General features: G+C 42.1%; 1 pseudogene; it reads right to left on the bottom strand.

Moving 5' to 3' along the window:
• The window catches only part of LOC102774345, a 3,934-nt pseudogene extending 1,299 nt beyond the window's left edge, over positions 1-2,635 (bottom strand).
• Between the last annotated feature and the right edge of the window lie 3,500 nt (positions 2,636-6,135).

Here is a 6,135-nt window from a genome sequence, read left to right on the forward strand (position 1 = left end):
GAGAGAGGAAGGGAGAGCGAAATGGAGGGAGAGATGGAAATATCAATGATGAGAATCATTGACTGGCTGCCTCCTGCACGCCCCCTACTGGGTCTGGAGCCCACAACCTGGGCATGTGCCCTGCCAGGGAACCATGACCTCCTGAGCCACACTGGCCAGGCCTGTACAGTTATTTGATGATATTTCCTTTGAGATTTTCTTGGGAAACCTATAATTTGATTTTACATTTAATTCTGTATATACTACATCTAAAATTTTTGCAAATCCAGTTTTACCTGATTTCCCATTTCCATGTCAGAGTTCCCCATGAATCTTAACTGGATGTGATGCTCCCTCTCGTGGACAATGGGGTGAAAAGCATGCAGACATTTTTCAGAATAGTGACTGCTTTTCAGCTCTTAGCGTTTAATATCTCAGAGTGAACCTCCTTTTCAGACTGTTCTCAACCTCTGATTTTTATCATAACTTTTGTTTTGAATTCTATAAAAATGCAAGCAAGTCAAATTTTGTCATAAATATCTCTATAAAACTCACCATAATGAAAGAGCACTGGTCAAATTGACATCAGTGCCTTCTTAGTAATGACCATGTTATTGGGACCCTTCAGTCCGCAGTCCGACGCTCCATCCACTGAGCCAAACCAGCCAGGGGTGCATGCTCGTTGAGGGCTTGGTCCCCGGTGGGGGCTTGCAGGGGCAGCTGATAAATGATTCTCCCTCATCATTGTGGTGGGGGCTTGCAGGGGCAGCTGATCAATGATTCTCCCTCATCATTGTTTCTATCTCTCTCCCTCTCCCTTCCTCTCTGCAATCAATAAAAATATATTTAAAAAAATAAATAAAACTCACTATAATGACAGAGCACTGGTCAAATTCATACCAGTGCCTTACTGATAATGACCATGTTATTCACACTAACAGTCACAACTCATGTCTGCAACTGGTGGTCGCATTTGAATTTGTGACCAGCTAGGGGAAAACTTGAGCCTGTTCATCTATTTATAATGGGATTTATTACTGTGAAAGATTTTGTGCACATGATTTTATCCCTCTAATTTCTGCTATAGTGATTACTTGGTAGGCTGAAAATACTAAACATCATTGTGTGGGATAATCTTATTTACTATATCGCATTCTAATCTTAGAACTCAAATGGCTGTTTTCCAGAAACACAATTATACTTATAAACAGTTCTGAAAAGGCACATAACCTATGTGATAAGCACCATAAGACATTTCATTTCATTTATTTTATTTTTGTTAATCCTCATTTGAGGATATTTTCTCCCATTGATTTTTATTAATTTATTTTAAAATATATATTTATTTATTTCAGAGAGGAAGGGAGAAGCAGAGAGAGATAGAAACAGCTATGATGAGAGAGAATTATTGATCCACTGCCTCCTGCACACCCCTACTGGGGGATCATGCCCCCTACTGGGGATCAAGCTCCCAACCTGGTTGAGCCCGAAACCTGGGCATGTGCCCTTGACTGGAATCAAATCTGGGACCCTCCAGGCCCCAGGCTGACCCTCTAGCCACTGAGCCAAACTGGCTAGGGCTTTCCACTGATTTTTAGAAAGAGTGGAATGGAGGGGAAGAGACAGAAGGAAACATGGATGTGAGAGAGACACATCAATTGGTTGCCTCCTGGTGGTCCCCTACCGGGGACAGAATTGAACCTACAAATGAGGTACGACATGCCCTTGACTGGAATTGAATCCATGACTCTTCAGTCCCTTGGCCGACACTCTAACCACTGAGCAAACCCGGCTATGATGACATTTTATTTTTAAAGTAAAAATTGACAACTAAAGCCATTCTTTTACTTTTTTTTTCAAGTCATAACCAATTTTATTGCAAAAGGACCCTGTACACATTTATCAATTCTAGTACCTTAATAACTACCCAACAAGTCATTAACATACAGAAACATGCATCATGAGAAGCAAGAAATATCACCCATCCCTTCTGCATATTAGCAACTTGTCACTCCTGAGCAAGTGCCACATCACTGAGGTCTGTGAACAGTCACTTTTCGCATTCACCCTGAGTGAAAGATGGAATGACTTAAGTACAAATGCAACATATTATAAACAGTTTCTTACAAAAAAAGTCACAAATTAAACCAAAGTATTTTACAGAATTTACGACAAAACACCGTAAAAACTGCCTTCCCTTAGGCTCTCTCTCCCCCCGTATCCTGCGAGCCACCCGGATGTCTTTGGGCATGATGGTGACTCTCAGCGCGGATGGCACACAGATTAGTATCTTCAAATAAACCCACCAGGTACGCCTCGCAGGCCTCCTGCAGCGCACCGATGGCTGCACTTTGAAAACTCAGGTCAGTTTTGAAATCCTGGGCGACCTCCCTCACCAACCTCCGGAAAGGCAGCTTCTGGATCAGAAGCTTGGTCGATTTCTGGTAACGGGGGATTTCTCGAAGCGCAAGGATCCCCGGCCAGTAGCGATGGGGCCTTGTCACCCCGCCAGCAGAGGGGGCGCTTTTCCTGGGAGCTTCAGTGGCCAGCTGTTTGCGGGGCGCTTTCCCACCCGTGGATTTGCGAGCAGCCGGCTTGGTTCGGGTCATTTTCTTTCACACAACACCGAGGTCTTAGGCCGCTCCTGAGTCCGTGACGCCGCTCCTGCTGCAGCCCAGGAGCTAAGTGCAAGGACCACCCCAACGAATAACCAAACCGCTTCGCTTTTCTTTTCCTTTTTTATATATAGTGAAATCAGGAAAGTTTCCCTTTTAATGTTAACTTGTTGCCAGTTTACTATTTTACAGACGATCTATTCATGTTTAATTTTAAACAAATAAGACATTCACAATTCTACTTTCCTGATTCATGACTTTGGTTGAGAGTCATGCCAGGAAGCCCTCTGTTGTTGTTAGCCTTTAAAGCAAAAATAAAAAGAAGAGAAACCACATAAGGAGGAAAAGATGGATCGACAAATGGACAGATTTAACTTCATAAACGTTAATACATCTGTGTGTCAAAGTGTCATTTCTTACAATGAAAAAGCTGTGAAATTGAGGAAAACATTTCCAACGTAAAAGCACATTTCCTTAATGTACAAAAATCACTCACAGATTAATAAGAGACAGCACCTTACCTTCTTTTCTGGCATGTTTTTCTTTGTCTCTGTTCTGAATATTTCTGATCTTTAGATTTCTCTGTGAGAAGTTCCCAATATTGGCTACACACGGGAAGCACCTGGGGAACTTTAAAAAATACTCATGGCTGCCTGGCTGGTGTGGCTCAGTGGTTGAGTGTCAGGGCACATGCCTGGGTTGCGGGCTCGATCCCCAGTGTGGGGCACGCAGGAGACAGTTGATTGATGATTCTCTCTCATCGTTGATGTTTCTGTCTCCCTCTCCCTTCCTCTCTCTAAAATCAATAAAAAACATATTAAAAAAATTAAAAACTACTCAGGGGTCCTACCCCAGAGGTTTTGATTTAATTAGTTTAGAGTGTGGCTTGAGAATGGCAATTTTAAAAGCTCTCCAGGTTATTATAATGCGTAGTTTGGGTGGACAACTATTATCTTGCTTTTTTATCTTAACTGACTCCCTGGTCTGCATCTTTATGCTCAAGGGCTAAGGTGACATTGCCATAACTGGGTTCACTCAAGCTTCTTATGATATCCATAAATAATTCTGCAAGTTGGGTTTCAAACTGGACATTTATATTCTCATGCTCTGTTCATATTTACATGATTGTCACATATAGGACAAGCATGTATTAGGTTTAATTTTTAACTTGTGGTTGTGATGTTTCTCACAAATGAATTTGATGAGTATATTAAAATTTAATTGTTGTAAAGCATTTTTCAGCTACTGTGTGTACCTCCTATTTGGAAGTAGATGCTAACTAGAAAGATTTATGATGTGTAGTTGATCAAAAAAGAGTGCTTGGATATTTAAATAAATTGTTTTCTGGGCGGTGTAAATTTTTATTTTTTGACTGCATAATATTAGATGCTCAGTTAAGGTGCTAAAAACCTAAGCATTTTATAAAACACTAGAGGCCCGGAGCATGAAATTTGTGCACGGGGGCGGAGGGGTGGTCCTTAAGCTCAGCCTGCACCTCTCCAATCTGGGACCCTTGAGGGATGTCCGACTACTGGTTTAGGCTCGACCCCAGTGGGATCGGGCCTAAATGGGCAGTCGGACATCCCTCTCACAATCCCAACCGCTCTCCTGCCTGCCTGATTGCCCCTAACTACTTCTGTCTGCCAGCGTGATCACTCCCTAGCCACTCCCCTGCCAGCTTGATCGATGCCTAACTGCTCCCCTACCGGCCCGATTGCCCCTAACTGCCTTTCCCTGTTGGCCTGGTCCCTCACAACTGCCCTCCTCTGCAGGCCTGGTTGCCCCCAACTGTCCTCCCCTGCAGGCCTGGGTCCGCCCCAACTGTCCTCCCCTGCAGGCCTGGTCGCCCCCAACTGCCCTCCCCTGCTGGCCTGATGGCCCACAACTGCCCTCCCCTGCCGGCCATCTTGTGTGTTGAAATGATGGTCAATTTGCATATTACCTCTTTATTATATAGGCTTTTATTAAAGTCTACGAATCATTGGTTTTTACACCTTTTACAAATTTACCTATAGAATTTTGAAGATAATCCAGATGTCTGGGCCACATTCTTAAAGATCCTTTTAAAGCTCCACAGGTAATGATGGTACATACCCTGAGGTGAGAACCTTTGGGCAAGAAAAAAAAATAGACAAAGGCATAATAGTAGAAGTAAGTGCCATAGGTAATACCTATGGGGGAATAGCTAATAGGGAAATGAATATAGATTCTATAGTGGACCATTTTGACTACATTGGAGTGAGTTTGTGTGGAAACTTATAGGAGATAGAGTTGGAATAGATTCTGGAATACAGAAGGCCTTAATGGTCAGGCTAAAGATTTAAACTCTTTATAGGTATTGAGACCATAAAATGATTTTTGTGTAGCAGTGTGAAATGTACAAAATTATAGAAGATAGTGAAAGAATACTAATTCATCACAGATTTGGATGAATTCTGTGATTGGAGAGAGATGTGGAAAGATTGGAGATGAGGTTTCCAGTTGAGAGAAGATTTGGTTTACTCTGGTTGTAAAGTAGTGAAGGCCTGAGGTAAGAGGTGGAGGAGGGCCTGGAATATAAAACAAGTCCTTGTGAGAGAAGAGTCTACCCAATTTGTTGACTTGATTATAGGGTGAGGAGGAGGAAAGGATGAATGCAGGGTTCTGAGCTCGAATTATTGGAACAACAGTGATACGGCTGCTAGTTGGCGTCATTGGTGTGGCTGAGATCACCAGGTAATAAATAGGGCAGCAAAAGATAGTGCTGCTAAGCACCAAGCTTAAGAAAAATCACTTCTCAAGATTGGGAGACAAGAGAAGGCTTTTTAATAAGTTAACAGTTCCCTTTTTTTGGCCTAGGTTTCACTGTCTAGGTCAGCCATGGGCAAACTACAGCTCATTTGAAATGAATAAAACTAAAAAAAAAAAAAAAAAAGACCGTGCCTTTTTATGTAATGATGTTTACTTTGAATTTATATTAGTTCACACAAACACTCCATCCATGCTTTTGTTCTGGCCCTCCAGTCTAGTTTAAGAACCCATTGTGGCCCTCGGGTCAAAAAGTTTGCCCACCCCTGGTCTAGGTGAACAGGGTAAGTAATTTAATTCTCTGAGCATCAATTTACCTTTTTTGTAATGAAGGGGGCTTGAAATGAGATTGAATGATTTATGACATCCTTTTTAAAAACTTTCCACAGTTCTTGAGATCATATCTGTATTTGCTGCCACTGTCTCCTTTCTTGTAACAGTTTTATTGTGATATAATTCATAAATAATCAACGCATAATGACATTTTGGTCAAGGACTGACCACACCCACAGCAGTGGTCCTATAATATTATAATGGAGCTGAAAAATTCCTACTGCCTGGTGACGTTATAGCCATCTACACTAATAAAAGAGAAAAATGGTAATGGGCATACGACGCTACCCTTTTCATTGGCTAATCAGGGCTATATGCAAATTAACTGCCAACTCAGATGGCAGTTAACTGCCACAAAGATGGTGGTTAATTTGCATATGTAGGCCTAATGCAGGGAGGCGAAAGGGAAAGCAGGAAGAAG

Source organism: Myotis davidii, unplaced genomic scaffold (genome assembly GCF_000327345.1).
Source record: "Myotis davidii unplaced genomic scaffold, ASM32734v1 scaffold333, whole genome shotgun sequence".
Taxonomy (NCBI): Eukaryota; Metazoa; Chordata; class Mammalia; order Chiroptera; family Vespertilionidae; genus Myotis; species Myotis davidii.